The sequence below is a fragment of the Piliocolobus tephrosceles genome, unplaced genomic scaffold (genome assembly GCF_002776525.5).
Source record: "Piliocolobus tephrosceles isolate RC106 unplaced genomic scaffold, ASM277652v3 unscaffolded_27336, whole genome shotgun sequence".
NCBI classification, from domain to species: domain Eukaryota; kingdom Metazoa; phylum Chordata; class Mammalia; order Primates; family Cercopithecidae; genus Piliocolobus; species Piliocolobus tephrosceles.
Window position 1 is genome coordinate 1 of NW_022310239.1, and position 12508 is coordinate 12508.

General features: G+C 40.7%; 1 pseudogene; it reads left to right on the forward strand.

The window, feature by feature from the left end:
• Positions 1 to 5: 5 nt before the first annotated feature.
• Positions 6 to 7903, forward strand: LOC111529048 (annotated as a pseudogene).
• Positions 7904 to 12508: the final 4605 nt, after the last annotated feature.

Genomic DNA, 12508 nt, shown 5'->3' on the forward strand with positions numbered 1-12508 from the left:
AGAATTTGGAAGTGAAAGAACTCAGAAGGCAGTGCCAGCAGCTGGAGCCTAAGCAGGGCAGGATCTGTGCGGAAAGAGCCTCCCTCAGGAGTAGAAAGGTAGGGACGCTCAGAGCGGCTTTCTTTTCTTTTCCAGAGATTTATTATTGTATGAAGGATAAAGAGATATTGAAATAAGGTTTTTACCATCACAGTGATTAATTTTTTGTGTGCTTATGTCTTTATCTATGGCTATAGTTAAAATGCTTTGAAATATTTTTCTTAAAAATATTATTTATTTCTTTTGGGATTTAAGCATTTAGCAAATCTCAAGCTTTTAATTTATTCATTCAACAACTATTTGTTGAATGCTCATTGCATACACAGGAATTTTATTTTTATTTTTTGAGACAGAGTCTTGTTCTGTCACCCAGGCTGAAGTGCAGAAGCATGATCTTGGCTCACTGCAACTTCCACCTCCTAGGTTCAAGTGATTCTAGCTGTTTACAGGCATGTACCACCACGTCCAGCTAATTTTTGTATATTTTGTAGAGACGGGGTTTCGCCATGTTGGCTAGGCCAGTCTTGAACTCCTGACCTTAAGTGATCCGCCCACCTTGGCCTCCCAAAGTGCTGGGATTACAGGTGTGAGCCATGGCTCCTGGAGCACAGGTACGTTAAAAACACAATAGGTAGAAACTCTGTTTCTAATAAACAACTATATCAATTCTAAATATATTTTACTGTAAATTATTCAGTACACAAAACAATTACAGATAACAATATTCAGCTCACCTCAGACCTTATATTTGGTGATTTTTTCTTAATTTTTAAAAATCCATGAATACATAAAAAGATAACACTGAGAAATTTAATTTTTTCTGACAGAAAAGGAAGCTCATATATATCATTTTTATGCAGACTTTTATATGTATTTACTCATATTTACTATGCTTTTCTCATTATTATTATTTTTTTTGAGATGGAGTCTTTCTCTGTTTCCCAGGCTGGAGTGCAGTGGCGCAATCTCGGCTCACTGCAACCTCCGCCTCCCAGGTTCAAGTGAGTCTCCTGCCTCAGCCTCCCATGTAGCTGGGATTACAGGTGCCTGCCACCACGCCTGGCTAATTTTTGTATTTTTGGTAGAGACGGGGTTTCACCATGTTGGTCAGACTGGTCTTGAATTCCTGACCTCAAGCAATCGACCTGCCTCAGCCCAACCCCCAAGTGCTGGGATTACAGGCGTGAGTCACTGTGCCCAGCCTACTATAATTTTCTTATTAGAATTAAGAAAACATGCAAATTGTGACTTTTGTGGCTTACAAAAATGTTAATTACTCTTCCATGTAAATACAAATACTTAAAAAGAACTTGGCTATGTGCCGTGGCTCATGCCTGTAATCCCAGCACTTTGGCAGGCTGAGGTGGGAGAATCACTCAAGGCCAGAAGTTCGAGACCAGGGACAACACAGTGAGACCTCATCTCCATGGTGAGCATCTGTAGTTCCAACTACTCAAGAGGCTGAGGCAGGAGGATTGCTTGAGGCCAGGAGGTTGAGGCTTCAGTGAGCTATGATTGTACCACTGCACTCCAGCCGGGGTGATAGAACAAGACTCTGTCTCTAATAAAAAATAAAAATAAAAAATTTTGTTAGAAGAGTATATTCTTTGCATGTTCGTATTTAAGAATTGTACTTCTGGATTTAGGAACTGTTATTCAGAGGATTTGAAGATACATAGGCATTTGCCCTTTGCTCCACATTTCAGAAAACTCATGAGCCCCAAGAGGAGTCTCCTTTGGCACTCCCATGTTGCTGTGAAGGAAGAGGTGCCTCTACTTCCTTGGCAGTGTTTTTATATATGTGTATACACACACACACACACACACACACACACACACACACACACACACACACATATATCTCCTATGCCTTCTCTTATCCAGACTTGGAGCATTAACCTTCACTCTCAAGATATAATCACTCCCCTTATCCCATTTAGAGGAGCTCTTTCCACTGATTCTGGAAATGTTGGAATTTGGAAGGCACTCGGTTAACAGAATGGTAGTTCAGGTGAGCTCTCAACTTGGGTTCAGATCACAGCTTGGCAACTTAGGTAGCCACGTGACCTTAGGCATATTACTTCAATCTCTTTTGAGCTCATGGTTTTCTCATCTGTTAAAAGAGGATGATAGGCCGGGCATGACACCCATAATCCCAGCTACTCGTGAGGCTGAGGCAGGAGAATTGCTTGAACCCAGGAGGCAGAGGTTGCAGTGAGTCGAGATTGCGCCATTGCACTACAGTCTAGGCAACAAGAGTGAAACTCAGTCTCAAAAAAAAAAAAAAAGATGATAGTGGTAATAATACAAATTTCACATGAGGATAAAATAGAGTAAGGCATGAAAAGTACTTGGCATTGAGGCTAAAACCTAGTCAATAAATGTTAGTATTATCTGGGAGTATTACTCTACTATGTTTTACATAGATCAAGGATTTTATGTGCATATAGTATATTATATATTGGTCCAGTGAGTGGTTAAGCACGGGTGAAACACAGTTATAACATAATTTTTCAGGTATTTGTTGGTTGCTCTGCTTTTGTAGGTATGCTTGAAAATGTAATTAGTATTTAGAATGTTGTGGGGAAATATGTTTAAAACAATCACGTTAAAACGTTGTTGGGACACATCCCATTTAAGAATGGGGCCTGCCTATATGTCCTCTCATGGTTGGCGGATTGTTTTTCATCTCTTAAAGCACTCTGCTGGGAACAAATTATTTCCACAAGCAGCCAGGCAACTCTCATTGTAGACTGTGGAGGAGACAGTACCACTGGGCCGTGTCAGAACTAATATTAATGAATGCCTTACACTACAGCCCAAATGCAGTGCTTTTTTCTTTAAACCTTTTATGCTATACCAGGGTAATATTAAAAACCATGTGGGTGATTTGTATTATTCCACCAGGATCAGTGCAAAGAAAATCATCAGCTCAGATAGCAACAGGCTGAAGAAAGTGTAAGATGCTCTCGTCAGCATCACAGTATTCAGATGGTGAGTCTCCTCCGAAGGAAAATGTTCTGTTTCTGTAGCGTGACATGCAGGCCTAGACTTGTGGAAACTGGAGTTGCGCTGCCCTGGACCTGCAGTTGACAGCCATTCGCCTCCAGGCCTGCAGCCTGGGCGCAGCCTTGGGGTGGTAAATGTTGGGGTACAGCCTCTTTCTTTGTCAAAACATTTTTATTGTATGCCAAGACATTTTTTGTAATTTGGAGCAATTTACAAATATACATTTGTTTCAATATAGGAAAGAGACAAGATAAAAAAAGAGGAGCAAAAGAAAAAAGAATGGATCAACCAAGAATGTCAAAAAACACTCCAACGACTGACAGCATTTTAAGATGTAAGTTCCATAAACAGTCACCTCATCTACAGCTCTGCGGAAATAAATGAAGACCACCCTAAAAAAAAAGAAGACAGTGTAAAGTATTATAGAATAGGTCATCCAGAACACGAAACGTTTAAAAAATACCATTATTTCTGGTATATCAATAAAAAACGACAACAAAAGTAGAATATAAGTGGTTCAAAACCCATGATATAAAATAACTGCTGTTTTTGACATCACAACACGCTTGGGTTCCTGCTCCGCACTCCCCACTGAGTAGTCCTAACTGGCCCTGGTGGTTTAGATTGGCAGGGAAAACTGAAAACTTTCAACTCCCTTGACTTTAGCTGGCATTTCCTCTCATTTGTAATAAACAATTCTTTAAAATGTTGTCCAGGCAGCATTGTGATATAAGTGTAGTGAAAGTGCCCTGTTAAAAGTAAAATGTGTTTTTAAATTTTTTTTATATCTACAACTTTCTTTTTTCTTTTTTTTTTTTAAAGTATATACTTATGAGAATAACGTTATTTTTTTATGCCCTCTGTTCCAGGCCTACATTTGTATTTCCTCCACAAAATGATCCTGAGTCTGTAATTTTTTTTCTATTTCTTGACTTTATTATTAGAGATACATTCCTTTTAATAAAAAAAGCTGCTTATGAAGATTCAAAACAATAATTGTTTGCTTTTATTATTTTTAATTGATACATAATAGTTGTACATATTTATGAGATATAGTGTGATATTTTGATACAGGTATATAATGTGTAATGATCAAATCAGGGCAATTAGCATATTCGTCACCTCAAACACTTATCTAAAGGTAAATAGGATTTTTAAAACAATGTAAATAGGGAGTCAGGCATGGTGACTCACGCCTGTAATCCCAGCACTTTGGGAGGCTGAGGCGGGCAGATTGCTTGAGGCCATGAGTTTGAGACCAGGCTGGGCAACATGGTGAAACCCCATCTCTACTAAAAATACAAAAATTAGCTAGCTGTGCATGGTGGCGCATGCCTGTAGTCCCAGCTACTTGGGAGGCAAAGGCACAAGAATCACTTGAGCCTGGGAGGCAGAGGCTGTAGTGAGCTGAGCTTGCACCACTGCACTCCAACCTAAACAACAGAGTAAGACTTTTCTGTCTCCAAAAAACAACAACAACAACAAAAAACAAACAAAAAAAAACCAGTCAGTAAATAGGGGCTTATTTAAGAATATCATTGAATTTACTGACTATAAAACATAGACCTGCTTTCATTCCCCAGCCCCTTCACAAAGACCCAAGTTTATTGTAGCCCCAAAAAAGGAAACAACCCCCACTTTACCCCAGAAAAGATTCTGGAATAGGTGTCAGATGCCTTCCATATACCAGGCACCGTGCTAGGCACTTCACATTCACTCTCACGTATTGCTTGAAACAACCTTTTGAGACAGTTTCATCACCACTTTACAGATGAGTAACCAAGGTTCAGAATGGTTGGTTACACAACTTAGTTCAAGGTTAAGCAGCAGGAATTGAAGCCGGGTCTTACTCCAGAGCCACACAGGGCTTCTCAGCCTGGACAACACATCCAGATCCCCTGGAGAGCTTCTTCTAGGTACTAAGGTCCAGCCCCAGCCACAGAAATTCTGATGTGACTGCCCTGGATCAGGGCCTGGGTGTGAACTGCAGCGCGAAGCATGAATTGAAGGAGCTGCATGAATACCAGATGAATGCAGAGCCAGTGAGGTGGAGCGGAACTGGCTGGTCGCCGTCACCAAGAGAGTTTCAATGAACAGAATGGAGTCAGTCTGGAGGAAGGGATGCAAGGGCAGCCAGCGTGCCTCCTTAGCCCTCACTCAGATCAAGGAATTGTTTGGCAATACAGAAGATTACTTTTCCATGTGTGGGTGATATGAAAATGGGAGGAGTAGGCAGATTTAAGATGACAGAATCAGGCATCTAAGCTCCCAATGAAACTGGAAAAATTAGTTAAAAGCTAACAAGTTCACCCAAAATTGGGATAAATTATTGGTGTTCTAGTCCAAGAAAAGCCCATATGGAGGTATGCACTTGCATGGGGTGATAGGAAAGTCTGGGGGGCTTAAATTTTGGGTAAAATAATTTGAGAATTCAGTTTCCTTCAGCTTAATGAGTCATCCGTGTGATGAAAGCTCATGGGCTTTTGGGATGCATGGACAGCGGCATCCCGTGTAGAATAAGGGAGTTCTGTGTTTGCCAAGAAGTGCCACCCTTGAAGGGGACATAGCCAATTTGAGCACATGGAAGGGAAGAAGTAGGAGAGGGAGAAAACTAGAAATAAAATCATTTGATACATGGTATCTATTGAGATCAAGGAAGTTTTCCGAATATCTGAAGGGCTGCATGAGGTAAAGGCTTCAATTTATACTGAGTGGACGGACTATCTGTGAAGTATAAGGCAGAACTCGGCCAGGCACCGTGGCTCACGCCTGTAATCCCAGCACTTTGGGAAGCTGAGGGAGGTGGATTGCTTGAACCCAGCAGTTTGAGACCAGCCTGGGTAACAAATCAAGACCCCCTCTCTACAAAAAAACAAAGGCAGAACTCAACAGTCCAGAGTAGCAGTGACAGGCTGCAGCTGGGATGCCACAGAAGGCATCCTTGGGTGGTTCAGGGAGCCCCAACATCAGGGATGACCTGATCAGTTGGATGGAGATCAGTTGGATGGAGATCAGTTGGATGACCACTGGAGTTTAGCCCTCTGGCCCAGTTTCTGGGATTCTAGTTCTGCTGGCATGCTCTCTGACAGAAGGCTGCAGGGAGGCAGCTGCATGGCTGTGTCTACATCAGGGAGGTTTGGGGACTTGTTGCCATGACATTGCTATTTGTCCTGAAAGGAGCAGAATGTGAGGGAAATGGAAATATTCCTTGAGTTTATCATGGATGGCATGGTTGTGTGTGTGTGTTTAGGTTTGCATTAATAGGATCATATCAAATGCATCTTTTGCCCACTTCTTTAACTTAGGTTTTTGAGATATATTCATGTTAATATGTACAGAGCTAGTTCATTTTAATGAGTTCATAGTACTACATTTTATGTTTTATTGGCTAATCAGTGCCTTCTTTATGGCCCTCCTCTCAAGATTAGCTCTTTGTAGGACTAGGTTTTTCTTTATCAAATGAATACCTGAAAGACCAGAACTTTTTCAATTTACTTTTTTTAAATTATGAAATTAACTCTAAGCCTAAAAGTTAGAGAAAAGAAATATCCACAGGCTCTGTTACAGCTGCCACTTGGATATCCACTGTGCTGGCATTTTTCATAGAGGTTTTCTCATTTTTAATCGTAATACATATTATTTTATATCTGGTTTTCATTGAACACTGTATCATCTGATTTTTTCAGATGTTTCAGGCATTGTACTAGTTATCACTTTTTATGGCTACTTAATATTTTGAATAGATTTGTCATAATTTTTTCAACTAATATCCTATTATTTGTATTTTAGCATTTCTAATTTTCCATACTAAAAATTGATGACTATTTTCCTCTATACGTATGCTTTCATATCTTCATTTAACTACCGAGAAGGTAATACTTGATCAAAGGATATAAATGCTTATCTTTTAACCCATGAAAAATGGATTCGGTAGCAAGGATGGCTGTACAAACAAGAAGGAGCCGCTTTGTGAATTAGACCATCCGTGCGTAGAAATGCATGTGTTTATAGATGTCTAGAAAGTTTCAGCATTTTGATGGTTTGCACTTATGGCGGATTCCTCACCATGGTTTTTCATTTTCAGAAACGCCTAGCTCAATCTGTCTGAAACACCTCTGGCTCAGAACCTGTGGCTCCAAACCTGCCAGGTGACCTTTCCCAGCAGATGTGCTTGCCAGCTTCCCAGGCGGTGTCAGTAATTCACCCGTCCTCTAGGAAAACTAGAGGTGTTCCCTTGTCGGAAGCTGGTAACGTGAAAAGCCCCAAGTGTCAAGACTGTCATGGAAAGGTCCTTGTCCAGGTTTTTGTACCAGTTGGTGATCAAACACATTCCAAATCCAGTGAGGAATTGTCACTGCCACCACCTCCTCCACCACCACCACCACCGCCACCCCCTCCTCTCCCTGCTCTGTTCTCATCCTCTCAAGCTGCAGCTCATCAGAACTTAGGCTTCTGGGCTCCAGTGAAAGATGACCAGCCACTTCCTCTAGTGTGCCAAGCACCTGCTGAGAGACCATGTGACTCCTTGGAAAGTTTTCCATGTCCAGGATCTATGGACGAAGGGTTGGCCTCCTTAAGGCATGGCAGAGCTCCTCTCTGGAAGGTGGAAGTGCTGGGGGTGTGCCCTCACCACGCCTCTGTCCATGAGCACATTCTGGCTGTCATAAGGCAAGGGGTCAAACTGAAGAAAGTTTACCCTGATATTGGCCCAAACCCCAGTAGCAAACCAACCATCAACAGACACACCAGTGACCTTGAGAGGAGCATCAAGGATGCGTGCCAGAGAATCAAGAGGGTGTCTGCTGACTCTGAGGAGGATAGTGATGAGCAGGACCCCAGCCAGTGGGACTATTAGACTCAAGTTTGACAAAGGCACCCACCATGGTAGGCTTGAATAAAGTGGGTGAGGCTAAGACCTATTGAAAAGCACATTAACAGGGTGCTGGTGGACAGGACACATAATACCCCGGAAGACCAGCGGGGCCTTGTGTGGGATGCTGCAGCTTTTTTTTTTTTTTTTTTTTTTTGAGATGGAGTCTCACTCTGTTGCCCAGGCTGGAGTGTAGGGTTTAACCGTGTTAGCCAGGGTGGTCTCGATCTCCTGACCTCATGATCTGCTCACCTTGGACTCCCAAAGTGTTGGGATTACAGGCGTGAGCAGCCGCGCCTGGCCTGTCTTTTTTTTTTTTTTTTTTTTGAGAAGGAGTCTCACTCTGTCCCCTAGGCTGGAGTGCAGTGGCACGATCTTGGCTCACTGCAACCTCTGCCTCCTGGGTTCAAGCAATTCTCTGCCTCAGCCTCCTGAGTAACTGGGATTACAGGCACACACCACCACACCCAGCTACTTTTTGTATATTTAATAGAGATAGGGTTTCACTTTCTTGGCCAGGCTGGTCTTGAACTCCTGACCTCATGATCTACCTGCTTTGGCCTCCCAGGGTGTTGGGATTGCAGGCATGAGCCACCGCACCTGGCCAATGCTGCAGCTGTTATGTGACACAGTGACTCTTAAAACTGGAGAGGGAAGTAGGGATGAGAGTTTCATACATCAGCCCATAGGTGGGATGTCAAGACCCGTCGAAGTGTCACTGGCCTAAGAGAAGAGCACTTATTTCTCACCATGGGTGATCTAGAATTGTTCCCTGATTCTGAAAGAAGTTGACTCTACTCGGGTAAGCAGCACTATTAGACTACTGACTGTGGCCTCCTGTGCATATGGAATAGTGATTTGTCAGATTTACAGGTTTGAATGTGAATGTTATTTTATCAATAATCAGAATAAATTGCTTATATTCAGGAAAAAATACCAATTGTGCACATATTTTTGTAAAATTATACGTAAACACTTTATTTTTTATGTCATTCTAAATAATTTTTTGGATGTTTCTATTTCCAAACGTTTGATAATATATAGAAATATGATTGATTTTGCTTATTGGGTTTGAGTACAACCACCTTACTAAACTCACATATTGAGCATTTTAATAGGTTATTTTGAATGCTTTTACATAGACTGCTATGTTGTCTGAAAATAGAAACAGGTTTATTTCTTCCTTTCTGATGTGGATGTCATTGATTTTTTTTTCCTGCATTACTGATCTGGCTAGGACTATCAGTATAAAGTTGAATGTAAGTGGTAAAAGAGCTGACTTCTTGCCTTGGACCCAGCTTTTAAATCAGTCAGAGAGTCGCCATTAAGTGTAATTTAGTGATAGTTTTGTTTGGTTTTGTTGTTGTTGTTGTTGTTGTTTGTTTTGTAGAGGCCCTCAATCAGCTTAAGTTCCCTTCTTTTCTCATTTTGCTGAGAGTTTTTATAAAGAATAGATGTTGAATTTTGTCAAATGCTTTTGCTGCATTTGCTGAAATGACGTTTATTCTTCATCTACCTAATAATGTTGCAGTTTATATCTGTTGAGCTTTGAATGTTGAACCAGCCTTGCATTCATGGTATAAATCACTTGTTTGTAAAGTATTTTTTAAAAAATATTGCTAGATTTGGTTTCTTAGTATTGTATTTTTATATTTGTCTTCATGTGTTTTTTTTTCCTCACAAGTGCCTGTACCCCTCTTTTTTTTTCTTTAAAGAGAAATGATAATGAGAGAGATTGTCTCTCTTGAAGTTCTCAGTGCCTGTGCATTGTGCACTGCTAGCATCATGACAGAAACTTCAGAACCAGAGCTGGCTTCTAGGCAAGGCTGGCTGGGGGACAAAAAAGAAAAACAATAGGATTATTTCTCTACATATGCTTCATCTTACAGAGGCCACATTCCTGGTTCTCTAGCTAAAAAGAGTAGAAATTTTGCACACCTGGGTTAGAAAAAAAAAAAGAATAGCCATTAAACCCACCTGTTACAGGTCACTATTGGTATTTTGATTTTGCTTTCAATCCATCTGTTATTGTTTACTTTTAAGAGTTGTTGATAGTTGCTTTTTATGTCCAGAGTTTTAATTTCAATCAGAAGGAGAAATAGGCCTTGGTGAGCACGCTTTGTCTTGGCTGGTGCCAGAAGTCTATACTCAAATATTTTTAAAAAATTTTTAGTTGAATAACAAGTCAGACGTGTGCTTAGTTCTCATTGTTTTCCTAAGAATAGAAGAAAAGGTTTTAAATACTTTAACCACTAAATTATTTAAAGCAGGTTTAAAATAAACTCCTTCATTTTGCCTATTGTATTACTCTGTTCTCACACTGCTAATCAATACATACCCGAGACTGTTTAGACTGGATAATTTATAAAGTAAAGAGGTTTAATTGACTCACAGTTTCACATGGCTGGGGAGTCCTCACAATCATGGCATAAGGTGAATGAGGAGCAAAGTCACATTTTACGTGGTGGCAGGCAAGAGAGAGCGTGTGTGCAGGGGAATTCCCCTTTACAAAACGGTCAGATCTCATGAGACTTATTCACTCTCACGGGAACAGCATGAGAAAGACCCGCCTCCATGATTCAGTTACCACCCACTGTGTCCCTGCCACAACATGTGGGAATTATGGGAGCTAAAAATCAAGATGAAATTTGGGTGGGAACACAGTCAAACCATATCTCCTATATACATTCACACTAGCATTTTAATTTTAGAACTAGTTCTATGTTACTATCTGAATTAATTTTTCCACAATTTTGTAAGGAAAAATAATGCTTTCTTTGAATTTCATGTGTAGATGATTTTTTAAGTTTTGTGTCATTTTGTCCAATAAATTCTGAAAATCTTTGTATTGACAGTGTGTTATCTCTGCACAACCATCTATGTATAAGAGCACTCAACAAAAAGAATAATGAGGAAAAAGCACTGGATCTGTATTTATACAAAACAAGCTACCAGCAGAGCCCACTGGGAGTGGTCGTGACATAATCAGGAATGTTATATTCACAGGTTGTAGATCTGCATATGAGAAGAGGGTGTGCAGATAGCAGATTCTAGAAAGTTGCCTAATCAGACAGTAAATGCAGGTGTTTAAGCACTGAACAAAAGTAAGCTGCCTTAATTACTCATAAGAGGGAAGTACAAGTCATTATTACATCTGCTAATTTACAGACTGTAAGATACACTTTAAAAGCAGCAGTAAGTAAACTCTTCATAAAAGTTAGACTCTATGACAAATCCCCTGCCTTTCTTCTTTTGAGGCAGTGCCTTTCTTTTTAATGACTGTTTTTGTTTTTTGAGATGAGGTCTGTCACCTAGGCTGGAGTTCAGTGGCATGATCGATCACTGCAGCCTCGACCTCCAGCTCACGTAATCCTCCTGCTTCAGCCTCCTAAGTAGCTGGGACTACAGGTGTGTGCCACCATGCCTGGCTATTTTTTAAATTTTTTTGTAGAGATGGGGGTCTCACGATGTTGCCCAAGCCGGTCTCAAACTTCTGGACTCAAGCACTCCTGCTACCCAAAGTGCTGGGACTATAGGCGTGAGCCACCATGCCCAGGCTAGTGAATATTTTTGAGAAAAGAAACACATTACCCTCCCTTGTTAATCACTTACTTACAAAAACACGTTTTACTGTTGATCTGTTTTAACTAATATTTTCTTTTTGTGTAAATAACACATTTATACATGTGTATGTATAGATATATTTATAATGTTAAAATTGTGTTTAAGTGTTGTTTACTAAACAGGATAAAATTTTGTTTGGAAAATCGAGATGTAAAATTTTATCTAGTTAATCTATACTCCTTTCCCTTATGGTGTCCAGCTCTGTGCAGGCTCTGCCTCACCCCACATTATGTAAATATCAATTCATATTCAAATGAATATGAAATTTAGCTTTCAACATTTGCCTTTTCAAGTCCTTGAAATTATTGTGGTAATATTATTTCCTATCCACTAGCATACTTTTTAATCCCAACAGTAATGTTTCTGAAAAGACCACTAGTTCTTCTATTGAGCAGTTACTGATACCTTGCTATTCAAGGGGAGGGTAGAGATGCCCACAGCCCCTCTCCTTCAACCACATATGTCCAAGTAAAACCGGTATTACTTCGTTTTAAAAAGATAGACATAATTGTTTTCCACATTATTGAATACATTTCTGTTGTAACCTCAGTTCTACTCTTCAGAATTCTTTGTTTTATTTTCTTGTAGTTGATTTGATGATCGCACTCACTTTCCTATCAGTTGTTCCAGAGACAACGGGCTTAGTCACACCGTGGGGAGACACGTTTGTGGGGGTTGGGTGGAAGTTCTGGTTCAGGTCTGCATCTCTGTTCACCATCATACATGATGATGCTGTAACTCACATCTGCTCTTTGATGAGAAGTCACACAGTAATTGCTAATTTAATCTGTCAAGTCTAACTATTGAGAGCTGACAATGTGTTAGCAGCCCTCACTCTCAGCGCCTCCTTGGCCTCCGGTCCCGGCTTCCACTCCGGCGGCGCTTGAGGAGCCCTTCAGCCCGCCACGGCACCCTGGGAGCCCCTCTCTGAGCTGGCTGAGGCCGGAGCCTCCTCCCCATGTTTGC